Source organism: Crocodylus porosus, unplaced genomic scaffold (genome assembly GCF_001723895.1).
Source record: "Crocodylus porosus isolate Cpor-Errol unplaced genomic scaffold, CroPor_comp1, whole genome shotgun sequence".
Taxonomy (NCBI): domain Eukaryota; kingdom Metazoa; phylum Chordata; order Crocodylia; family Crocodylidae; genus Crocodylus; species Crocodylus porosus.
The window spans coordinates 24,574,666-24,587,796 of record NW_017728913.1 but is presented as its reverse complement, the minus strand read 5'-3'; the positions used below and the strand labels follow the sequence as shown (position 1 = coordinate 24,587,796).

The 13,131-nt window shown below is 43.7% G+C and overlaps 1 long non-coding RNA gene across 2 annotated transcripts in view; it reads right to left on the bottom strand.

The window, feature by feature from the left end:
• Positions 1–3,223: 3,223 nt before the first annotated feature.
• Positions 3,224–13,131, bottom strand: part of LOC109309823 — a 39,768-nt gene continuing 29,860 nt past the window's right edge. For both annotated transcript variants that reach the window (XR_002101064.1, XR_002101065.1), the window contains one exon: positions 3,224–3,409. This is a non-coding gene — a long non-coding RNA (uncharacterized LOC109309823). The remainder of the gene's footprint in view (positions 3,410–13,131) is intronic.

Genomic DNA, 13,131 nt, shown 5'->3' with positions numbered 1-13,131 from the left:
TGATCTTTATGGACAGACATGTTTACATCAAGGTGGCACACAGCCAAGGTGTAGGGGAGGTTGGAGCCCCAGACAACAGGATAAATCCAGCAAATCAGAGTCAAGCTACAAGGTTAATTAGACTCCTCCTAATTAAAATATCTTATAAGATCAAGGTATTGCAGGCAAGAATTGAGTAATCCCTTGGTGACACTAAACTCTTACAAACTAAAAAATGTCCCTGGTACAGTCGGGCTGGGCACAGGGCTGCTGAGACCCTATCATGTGTTGCACCGACAATGGGCTTGTGAAACAAAGGAATATATGGACAGGACAAAATGTGGACAGTATGACAACCACAGAAAACCAATCAGCAATGCCCACAGATGAAGAGTCATCAGGAGGAGAAAAGCATACAAAAGAAGGGATTTGAGAATGGGTCTCTGAGAGGGTAACCTCAGGCACCATGGAAAGAGGGCATAACACCAGCCCGTCTCATCCACTCCACTGTACGCAAGGTGGGGCAGGTGGGGCTCAGCTTCTGACCTCCAGGCTGATGATATCTGACATTCAAGAGAGACCCTCAGAGTGAAGCTCGTTTCTTGACTCTACAGCCCTAGGACTGATAGATATAGAACTGCTTGTATTATTCTTACTTGTTATCACTATGTATCAATAAAATTTACCTATTATCAAATGGAAAGGTCATGGTCCGTCTGAGGATTTGGGTCCACCAGGAACAAGGTACTTGCATCATAAATCCAGTGCCAAGATTCTCAAGATACTGTGCTTCAATCCATGTTTTAATTTCCTAATCCAGCACTTTACCTTTCTTTCACCTCTTTTCTGCTTCATATGCATCTTTTCATTCATTTACTTAACAGATCATTTCAAATGTGTCATTTAGCCACTACAGAGTCTAGGATAAAAATAAGGATGCTCAATCTCGGATGTCATTAGCTGTGCTAGTTTATAACCCTGTAATTCATTGCTACAAGGCTTAGCACATACATTATTTTTTAAGTAAAAGCCAATGTCTATGAGTGGCTTGATGCATGCTCTGGGGTGGGGGCGGGGGAGACATTTTAATTGGAGTGACCCTCGGGATACACTCTAAAATGACCACAGCATCTCAGGTATTCAGCATCCCACTCTTCAAACTGGTGATGGGGAGCTATAACTAAAGCTCCTTCAATGAGCTTTTGTTCAAGCACCCCTGCTGTCATTCCAAAAAAGGGAATACTGAATGTACATGATGCCAAGGTTGCTGGAGCCTTCTTATTAGAACACTCCAGCAGACTCGGCTCTGACGAGAGTTCTAATTAGAACATATTGGAGCAGGCATCAGGCACATATGTAAGTGCCTTATATGAGTAATACTGCACAGAAATACAATCTTGATATTCCCTAGTAAACACTAGGGTTCCATTTATGGTATGTTTGACTTTAGGAAGACATTCAGGCATCAGTTCTGCAAAGCCCAGTCAAGACACTAAACCACCTGCTTCATTCAAATTTCAAAGTGCTTTTAAGTTCTTTCTCTTCATATATTAACAATTTCCAGGAAAACGTGTGACTAAATTGGTGGTTCTCAACCTTTTTAGATTAACGGCAACCTTTGCTCGGCTCAATGTCCCCTTTCATAACTTTTATAAATTGAGCAGCACCCCATATCAAAAACTAATATATTTATTATAGCGTTTACTCCCTTCCAGAAGGGCCAGGCAGTGTGAGTGGGGGAGCAGCCACACTAAGGGAGCCTGAGCCTGCCTTTATCTGCTTATCTCCTCATATTTCCTGAGTCACCCTTCAAAACGATCTCATGGGATTGCAGAGTCACTGGACTAAATATACACAATTACAGAATTTAAAAATTACAGTCTAAAATAAGTACAGAGCAGTTTATGTATGCACAAAGACAAAAATATACATGAACAACACCACCAAATTTGCATAGAACTTATGACCTCTCAAAATGAAGGAAAAGAAACATACATGAACATTACAAATAATGAACAAGTCAATAGACCGTGATTTCACAGTGTTACTTGAATTATTCATGGACAGTGTGTAGTCTGCTGATCAAAGTAGCAAGAGACAAGTTTTCAGCCTAACTTCTATTGTATAGCGCTATAGCATGTGCAGGCCCAGAACAGGAGTGGTCGCATCTTACCAACCTGCCTAGTGACCACCTGGATCCTCCTCTTCCTTTGCTGACTGACCTCTCAGGCAGTCCGCCCAGCCATCTTACCTGCCATGTCTTCATGTTATAGTTGGATTGGGAGGTTGCCCCCAGAGGTCAGTGGGGTTTGCTTCAGGTCTAAGATCCTTGTCTGTCCTGAAATCTCCTGGCCTTGGACAACTTTACTTTGGCTGGATCCCTCCATCTGAGGTCCACTGTCTCAGGATCCTAGGCTCCCTGGCCCCAACTCTACCCTCACCCTTCATGGGCTCTGGGCCCCTCAATTCCTGTGTCAGCCTTTGCAACCCTCTGTTTCATCCTTCGTGGGTTCTGGGCTAGTGCCCTCAGTGTTTTCTGCTGCATGCTACAGCCCTTCCATTGGAAGCAGTGCTCCCCCCAGGCACTGCTTGTAGCCCCCAAGCATCTTGGGGCTCACAGTTGGCCCTTGACCCCCTTGGCCTTCACCCACTAGTGCCACCTACCCCCTTTTTGAAGGGTTTAGTATCCAGAGTGTCCACTAGCACCATTCTCAGTGGCTTCATCCTCCCCTACAGACACAACTTGGTCCTCCAGTTCAAACTTCAATACAACAAAAAAGATGAGCATCACTCCCATACATGAGGCTTCCCCCCTAACTCTTGGTCAATGTCATACTGTGATAACAAGCTGAGGCATAAGGCCAAAATATTTAGCTCCAAAGCCTGCAGGGGTGATGCAGGAGCTTCTTTGCAGCTACCTGCAATCTGAAGTCCTTCCTCCTCGGTAGGTGAGACCCACTTTTTTGAGACCTCAGCCACAGTCCTGGCTAACCTCTCTGGGTCATATGACCCACCACTGCCTGTCAGTCACTAGTTGCATTTTGCTGGCTACACATGGGGTAGGCAAACATTTTATTAAAGGGCTGTCCACCCCCACTAGACCCTCCAGGAAGCTTAAGCCAGCCAGCTGCTCCCTCTCTCCTTCAGTAATGGGGGAGGGGACCCATTATAAGTAACCAAAGCACAAGATATACATGTATCCGAGCATGCACCTTCCTACTAATAATAACAAAGAACAAATTTACTTACATTTTTTGAGGAAAGCCAATAGGAAAAGATGAACCAGGAGCCTACTGTGTTCTCTCCAATATTCTCTGATTTATCTGTTGTATATAGAATGGCTTCTGATCAACATTTTTTGATTGGTAAATCTGACTTTTCTTTGGTGCCCAACAGTTGAAAAGCAGTATGAAGAGGTTCTCCAGCAGTCCTGGGATAATAAAAAAATTAGCCAATATTAATACTCTTGTGAATTTGCAGGTATTAAGAGAATTCTCCTTATGTTTTAATTATACCACAGGCTTAAAATTAGAAACGTGCTGTAAGTAAATACACAAATCACTACTTGTTAGTATACTGATGCTTAAAAATGTTTGCTTCTATTTTGGTTTAGCTAGGATGGTCAACACTGACTTAAGAATTAAAATATGTGGGTTAAGTGATTTTGCTTTTTAAATGTCATATACTTGATATTTAATAAATGCCATGGAATTTCAGATACAAAATGTGCTGCTGGATCACTTAGCTCTTGCCCTTGGCACAACCCCTCTACTGCTATAACTCCACACTTGTCTAACATGTGGCATTATGTACTTTTAATAAATTAAGAGAGTAATTGTTGAATGTTAGAAATTCCATAGGTTGTACATATGAATGGTTTTGTCTGTAGCAAATCAGCCTGTCCAGGTGTTAGAAAACTGAACACACCCACTAAAAGGAGTTTGACAATACCTGAAGAGTTTCACATTTACCTTAGAATGAATCAGAATGAATACATTAATCACACTTTCAAATGCCTCCCTTTTGGTGTTCAGGCAGTTTATTTCTGTCTTTGCCAATTCCTCACAGTCAAGGATGACTGCCTTCCATGATTGTTTTATCTCTGTGTCCAAAGATGGCTGATGTGGCCTATCCTGGTTCAACAGACTCTACTGCATCTTGGATATGTGTTTGTGTGGGGTGGGTCATGCTAGATTCTTGATCTTGTTCATGGCATGCTGTTTCTGCCACTCCTGCTTTTCCATCTCTTGTTGCTATTGTGATGTTTCATAGTACTGAGATCCCTGAAGCAGACTCTTCTTCCATTTTGAGCAGTCCTGAGTGAGTCTCCCCTGAGCTGACATTAATGTTGCAGCTTAAGTTGGCCCAGAGGACATCCCTGAAGCACTTTTTCTGCCCTACTCTTGAGTGTATGCCTTGGCTGAGCTGGGAGAATAAAACTTGTTTCGGGAGTCTGGAGTCAGACCTCTGGATGATGCAGCCAGCCCAACAAAACTGATGATGGAAGATCATAGTCCCAATAGTCATGGTGTTTGCTTGCAGGAGGAAGCTAACATTGGCACACTTGTCTTCCCACTAGATTTGGAGGATCTTCCACAGGCAGTATTGATGGTACTTCTCCAGCAACTTTAGATGTCTTCTGTATGTTGTCCATGTCTCAGCTCCGTAAAGCAAGGAGGGGATCACAACTGTTTGATAAACCATGAAGTTGGTTTTGGATATGATGTCATGACCTCCAAACACCCATTTCTTCAAGAATCCAAAGGTGGCACTTGCACATTTGAGACAATGTTGGATTTCTTCATCAATGCCAGCTTTCTGCAAGATACAAGAAATACTCAACATTCTCCAGAATCTCACTGTGGATCTCAATTACCCGAGTTCAGTAGGAGCTTGTTGGTGCAAGACCATATTCTTCTAGATGGTAAGCATCAGTCCCATTTTCTTGTATGCTTACCAAAGATGTCAATGATTGCCTTAAGGTCTGCTTCCAAGCGAACATACACTACAGCATCACCAGTATACTGGCGCACAATGACTGAAGTCAGGGTGGTCTTGTTTTGGACTTGGAGTCAGCTGAGGTTAACCAGCTTACCATTTATTCGGTAGCTTAGCTCCACTCCAGCTGGAAGCTTGTTGGTGGTCAGATATAGCATTGTGGCAAGGAATATTGAGAAAAGTGTTGGAACAATGACACAGCCTTGCTCAATTCCCATTTTAACCTCAAAGAGATCTGCAATTGATTCATTACTGAGAACCACCTCTTGCATATCATCATGAAGCAAGCAGAGAATAGTGACAAATTTTGTTGGGCATCCATACTTCAGAATGATCCTCAACAACACTTCCTGGCTGACACAGTCAAACACTTCCATGAGGACAAAGAAGGCTGTGCAAGAGAGGCTTATGGTGTTCCCAGCACTTTTCCTGCAGCTCATTAGCTGTGAAAATCATGTCAGTTGTGCTCTTCATGCCCAAAACCCACACACAGATTCCAGGAAGAGATCATCAGCAAGTGGAAGATGGTTCAGGAGGGTTCTAGCAATGATCTTTCCTGTGGTGGACAGCAAGGTCATCCCTTGATAGTTTCCACAGTTGGACTTGTCTCCTTGCTTGAAGACTGTAACAATCATAGCGTTCCTAAAATTGTCTGGGATTTCCTCATCATTCTAGATCCTTAAGATGAGGGCATAAAGCTTTGATGTGAGCTCCTCTCCTCCCTGTTTGAAGATTTCAGTAGAGATCAGATGCCCTGTTGTTCTTCATCTGCTTGATGGCTTTCCTTACCTTGTCAAGGGTTGGAGGGATTCTGAGATCATCTCTGACTGGGTGTTCCAGGATGGAGTTGAGAACACTTGTATCAACAATGATGTCTAGAAAATGGTATTTAGAGGTTTGCTTTTGGAAACTGGCTTATAGGTAAAGTAGAAATACATTAGAACAATGGAGGCTGCTGCTGCTGGATGGAACTATTTGATGTCTGTACTTATTGCAGTTCATGCTGCAGTCTCTGGGAGCCACCGTCAGTGTCAGCGGCTGCGTGTGCTGACATCAACTGATAGCAAAAGGTTGGGAGTTCATCTCGGCATCCAGCACTCGTCAGTCTTCACAGTTAAAAAGTTAAAACATTAAAACTGTGTGCTGAGGCCGCCACTGGGTTGGGCGACCAGCGCCTTAAAAACACCGAGAAATTATGGGGGACAACAAAAGAGAAAACAGGGCATGCACATTCAAAGTCAAAGGGCTAAAACAAGTGCTCCCCAGGGAGACACCGAGCAGAGCACCCCAGACAGTGCCCACTGCCTCACAAACTTAGAGAGCTCATCAGTGGCTACTGCCCAGCAATGCTCTGCCCAGAGACGCGCTCGAAGGACACCAAGGAAGAACGCCCTGAGGTCACTGGGGACCTTCCTGGCCAGAGCCTCCTTTCTGGATAGCCAGATAACCATCTTGGCCAGAGCTAGAAGGAGGTTGACCAGGAGGTCCTGGGCCTTGGTGGGGCGGTGGATAGGGCTGCTGCTGGCTGGGACCGGCACTAAAGCCAACTAACCCCGCTTTGAAACTCAAAACATTCAAAATGTTTCAAGTGCCCTTGTTTCATTTTGAAACTGTTTCAAAGGCTTTTGTTTTCTTTCAATTTTGCTGTTTTGAGCTCAAAACGCATTGAAACAGCTTTGAAATGAAGAAGGCTAATGGTATACTGGGCAGCATTAGTAGGAGTGTTGCCACCACATCAAGGGAAGGAATTATTCCCCTCTGTTCAGCACATCTGCAGCACTGTGTCCAGGTTTGGGCTCCTCACTATTTTAGTCTACTATTTTAAGAAGTTCATAATCTACTATCCAATCCCTACAATGGAACCATTTGTCAAAGGAAACAGGGGAGTAAAGAGGGATTCAGAGTGCTACCGATTTCCTGCCAGTATTTGTCATTTTTATGTGGTTTTTGGATTGGGGCAGGAGGGAGATGGAAAGATGGACAACTAATGTTCTCTTGTGCAAGGCACTGTATAATTACATAACCAAAATATGAATTCTGTTTGGAGGAATTTACACAGAATCATAGTAATGTAGGGCTGGAAGGGATCTCTAGAAGTCATCTAATCCAACCTCTCCTTCAGAGGCAGGATCATCCCAACATTCTGTACAAATCCATTATCTAATCTCTTTGTAAAATGTCATAGTCAACCCTGACAAAACCAAGAGGCATAAGATATAACAGCCTAGCCTGCTACAGAGAAAGCAGAGGGACAACAGCAGGCAACATCCTACTGTTATGAGAGTAATTTTAAAATGTCTGAAGAAATCCAAAGAAGAGAGCCACACTTCCCATCACAGGAAAAACTCCCAGAGTCTCTAAGAATATGACCATGGGGTAAAAATTCCTTCCTGACTCCAAATACAGAAATTGGTTTGACTATGAGCAGGAGTAAAGACCCTCTAGCTAGGAACCTCTGGGTTTAAAATCTAGCAGGATCATTGGCACACCCCAGCAAAAACCCCAGCCATGTCTGCAGCCAACCCAAATACAGGAAAGGGAAAAGAAATCCTTTTTGGTCCCCTGGGGCAACCAGTAAAGCTGAGAAACATGGAAAATACCACAGTATAGTAATAAAATAGTAAAGCATAGGCACAGCTATTCCTAAAGCATCCCTGATGTCCAACCTCTTCTTGACTTTGAGGGATCTCACTCCAATGACAGAGATTCCACAACTTCCCTAGGTAGTCTATTCCACTGCCTTACTGTTCCAACAGTGAAAAAGTTTTTCCTAATGTCCAGTCCAAACCTGCTTTGCTGCAACTTCAAGCCATAGGTCCACATCCTGCTCTCTTCAGTAAGAAAGAAAATGTGTCCTTCCCTCCTTTCTATGGCTGCCCTTCAGATATTTTAAGTCTGCTATCATGTTCCCTCTTAAACGTCCCTTCTGCAAGTGGAATATGCTGATTTCCTCCAACCTCACCTAGTATGGCTTGCCTTCCAAGCCATTAATCATTTTGTCACCCACCTCTGGACCCCCTCCAACTTCTCCATGTTTTTTTTTTTAAATCTAGAGAACAAAACTACTATATGAGACCCAACCAGTGCCAAACTGAGAGGTACTATCACCTCTCTTGCACCTAATGCTTATGTTGATGCAGCCCAAGCCTGCATTTGCCTTTTGTGCGGCTGTATAACACTTCAGACTCATACTGAGTCAGTGATCTCTCAGTACTCCCAGATCATTTGCAATAGTGTTGGTATCCAGCAGATGTCACCCATGTTATATTTGTTTTGGATTATTCTTCCCAAGATGCAACACCTCACATTTGTTTCCATTGAATTTCATCTTATTTGCTCCAGCTCAACTTTCCAATTTGTCAATATCCTTCTAAACTGGGCTTCTGTCCTCCAATACATTCCTGAGCTTTCTCAGTTTCAAGTTGTCTGCAAATTTGCACCCAAATCATTAATAGATACCAGCACCAGGGTCAGGACAGACCCCTGTGGGACTCCACACAAAACCTCCTGCCCTTCTGACATAAATCCATTTATCTTTTACTTGTGGCTATTGAGCTAGTTGTCTGCCCACCCTGTAGTTCCCTGAGTCCTTCCTTCAGTAGCCAGTTCCTTCAGTACTCTTGGATAAAGTACCCTCTCCAGGCTGCGCTCACTTTATTCAAACCCCTCCAAAGCTCTCTAAACTGTCTCCTGTATCATCTCATCCCTTGGCTTGTCCCCATCTTTATCCAAAAAAAAAGCTTGTTAGCTGTCTGGTTGGAGTTTAATTTTTGGTGAAAACTGAGACATCTTGTTTGCATCTTCTGTTAAGAGTTCACCTGGGTATTTCATAGTTGACTCATAATTTCCTTGGTTTTTCTTTTCTGGTCAGCATACTTATAAAACCTCTTCTTGTCTTTAACTTACCTTACCAGTAGACCTCAGGATCTCCTCTTAAAGAGAGAAATGAAGAATACTTTCCCCACATACCACAGAATGATTTGAGAAAAAATAGACAACACAAAATTCAAGATCTCATGCATTTTTCAATCTATCCTGCCATTTATCTATGACAGAGAGCAACTGAGACTTTTTTGCTTTGTATTGTATAATTATCTCCCCTTAAGATCAAAAGTTTTCTTGGGCTAGTTTCAATTTCTTATGATTTAGGTGCATCACAGAAGGGTCACTCAAAGGGAGTTTTTGGTTATTAGAATTTCAGACTGTGTACAACAGATGGACTTGACTACGGTACATACTGGTGACAGTAACAGAATGAATGTTAAAAATGGCAGCAGGCTGTAATGAGATAGCTGTCTAAGATGCATTCCCTGCTATGTTGATGGTAGCCTGACAAAGAATGAATGATATGGACACAAGCTGTCAAGAGGGGTGCAAACAGGCAAGATCCTCATTAAATAAAGTAATGGTGATACTGATAGCTCCCTGCAGTGACTCATCATATAGATAAATGGCCAGATATGGGGGTTGACAGATGGTGAATAACAGTTATATAATTGGAAAGTACATTTGAAGCTTGCTGAGGTTGTTTCTGCAGCATTTTTATGTTTTTATCCAGTTTGGGGGTAACTTTGATGTTTATTTTCCAAAAACTCATGCTTGTTTTTGCACTTTCACCCACATCTTAACCCTTGGTGTATTGATTTCATTTATCTATTATGTGTGCATAAAATTATTTTTCACCGTGCTTTTTAAAAAGTCTCTGCAACTACTATGGCTCTAAATGGAGCATCAAAATAAATGAGAACAAATTTAAATTAACAACACAATTCCCTTAAGATCGTCCATTGTCTATTTCCATAAACATTTTGTCAAGCGTTTAAAAAAGTAAAGCCAGCTGAGCCAGAGCATTTACTAATCAAGTAGTAGAGAAAAGGAGCTAGACATCCAGCTTAGAGCAGTTGAGCAAATCAATATCATTGCATCAAAGATTCTTAGAATTAATTGCCTTCAAGCTGAACTGTATTGTAAATATTAAAATTCTTGCTTCCAGAACCTCTTAAAATTATAATATAGCTTTATTCCCAAAGACATTATCTATGCAATTACCATGTTCCGTGCAAAAATGCTTATTCAAAAAGCAGAGGGCACCTGATAGGAACGCAAAGGAGATGAACAGTCAGTGGCTTATAATACTGAATGACCATTAGGGGATCTTTATTTGAGCAATTTCAAATGTTTGTAGTGGATGTATAAACAATGCACTAAGCTTTCAGCTTGCAGAAAAGGGCTTTTAACAAGGACAAAACAGTGACTGATTTGAAAACACCACACCAGAAGTCTTTTTTTTTTTTTTTAATTATTATTGCAGTCCACAGTTCGTTAATTGTATAAGTGGGCCTGATCCAACTCCCAACGAAGTCAACGTGAGTCTTCACTGCTTTCCAGAAGGAGTAGGTAAAATTCAATGTTGTATTTTATTTATCCCTTTAATTCTTTACAGGGTGCATCTACACCATACAGATTTACATAAAATCATATATAACTGATATGCAGAACTGACTAATTAGCTCTGCAGCAAAGTGTCACTGTCTACACGTGTGCCAATATTAGGGTGCAATAAATTAACTAACTCCACCATAAGATGGTACTGTCCACAACAGTACTATCTTACGGTGGAGTACTTAACTCCACTGAAATGCATTTGTAGATGGTGACAGGGGCTAGCTGAGGTATAAGGTATGGGGAGATGCCTGCTGTCTAGCTCTGCACTTTAGCACCCTTGTCACTCAGTTAGAATCATATTTTATTGCAGACCTTAGCTAAGGAAGGTTAGATTTAACCATTTGGAACCTGAACACAACATACATGATGCTTTCTTGTGAAACTTTTCACTCTGTTTGACATCTGCATTAGGAATCCAACCAGTCCCACACATGCACTCACTGAATGTAATCCCATCGACAACAGATTATTAATAGACAAAGCAACTAGCTGAAATTTTCCCTAAACTGAATTTTGAAACACCACATAAACAGATGCTGATAATGTGACCAACTTGAGTAAAGAATAAGTGTAAGGAAAAAAGGATAAATATCATCTAGATTTATCCTGGGCAAATTATGTTTATGATATATATATCTGAAGATGTCTTCCTGTTTTATACTATAATAAAAGTTGTATAGCTTGCCAGGCATTACCTCATTACGAAACCAAATCGGCACAGTTGGGGATTGATGAGCGATTGAATAGCAGGGTTCCTGGTTTTCCCTGATAAAAAAAAATAATTAATAACCCCCCCCACAAATTCTCTAATAAAAAACCCCAAACCTGTGGTTAAAATTAAAGTCCCCCTGGCCCTGCTGGTGCCCCTCACTCCCCACTCACAGCTCCTGTTCCCCCAGCTCTGCTGGAGGGGGCCCCAAGCTGCCTGGGATACGGACCCAGGTCCACAGCCCCCTGCCTCCACTTCCCCCTGCTGCAGATTTAGGTGGGGTGGCTCCCTGCCACTGCACACACTCCTGGGGGGCAGGAGGGATCCCCTTCCCAGATCTGTATGTGGGGCAGGACCAGGCTGCAGTCTTGGGCTCCTGCCCTGCTTCCTTCCCCTGAGGCCTCTGCAACCCAGTGGGCATGACCCAGCATGGCTGACAGCAGCGGGGCCATGCAGGGATTTCCTTGTCACTGTGAGCTCTGTGCTGCCCTGGCAACTTGCCTCCTGCATGTGCCACTGCTTTGAGGGGCACAGCCCCCACGCACAAGGGGCCATGTCACCAGGGCAGCAGAGAGATCACAATGGCAAGCAGTTTCTCCTTGCAGCTCCTCTGCTCCCTGCCATGCTGGGTCATGCCCACTGGGTTGCAGAGGCCCTGGGGAAAGGAAACAGAGCAACAAAGAGCAGTGGGCCTGTGCAGAGAAGATGCTCAATGCTGCAAGCTCCACTCCGCTTCCCTATCCCAGGGCCTCCATAGCCTGGCAGGCACAACCTGGCACAGCAGGGAGCAGACTAGCTGCGCAGCAAAGAGGCACGTTCCTGCTCTCTACTGGCGCCCTGCAGCCACACGTTGGGGCCCCAGGTCCCAAGCATGACCCACTGGGCAGCAGCCCCAGCCCTTCAGGGCCTCGATCCTGCCCCCCACTTACCTGCTGGAGCTGTTCTGCAGGCTGCCTGGGGCCATGTGCATATACATGCATATGGTGCCTCTGTCTCACCACTGTCCTCCCACTCCCTCCAAGCTCCCTACAAGCTGGAACTCTCCCACCCTGCAGGGAGCTCACTGCAAAATCCACAGGTTTCTCTGGTAATACAAGAAATCTGCTTTTGCCTCTGGTAAAAGATAGAATTGGTGGTTTACTCCATTTTCCCATGGGAAATGGAAAACCCAGAGACCTGGCGAATGGTTAAATGATGCAAGAACAATTGCCTGGTGTGTGTAACAATGAGTGTGAAATAGGCGTGTGTGAGAGAGAAGTGCAGGTATATGCGAGAGATTCTCAGAGAGGGCAAGTGTCCAAATGTTTGTATTTTTGTGTGTGAGGGACAATGTGTCCAAATGTTTGTAAAATAATTAATTAGTATCCCAGCAGGAGTGCTTTGGTATTTATAATAAACATGGGCTAGTACATTTTGGACCAAATTGCAAATTTCTTGGCAATTTTGCAAGGCTGGGGTAGTGGCTTATGACCTCTGAACCTCCCTTACAGCCATGCCCATGCCTCTCAGGTATTTCCAGACATCACTCAAGTGGGCACCTTGCCCATATGACCAGACCACCTTAGGCCTCTACTCCCTTTTGGGGCCTTGGCCTTCCCAGCTTCCACCATGGCTCCAGCTGGTCCATTTGGCCTAGACTCACTATATTGGACTAAACTCACATACACTTCAGCCCCTATCTCTGCCCTGTCCAGGCTTATGGGCCCTTTCTGGGATCTGGGCCCCCTGGCCCCAAGTTCCACTCCTCTCTGAGCTGTGAGCCCACTAGCAAACAGTCTGACCCTGAAGGTTGAAGGGAAAGGAGCTCCACATCAAGAGGCCTGCACATGAGAGACTAAGATTCTGCTATGCCTATTGAGCCACAAGTAGAGAACTGGCAGCTGGCGGGAGACTGGAACAAGTATGGATGATAACTGTATTAGACAGCCAGTAGTCTCAGAGAATTAAGTTACAGCCAGTTTACTTATGTTTGTGGGTTGAGCTTAACTGGTGGTTTGGAC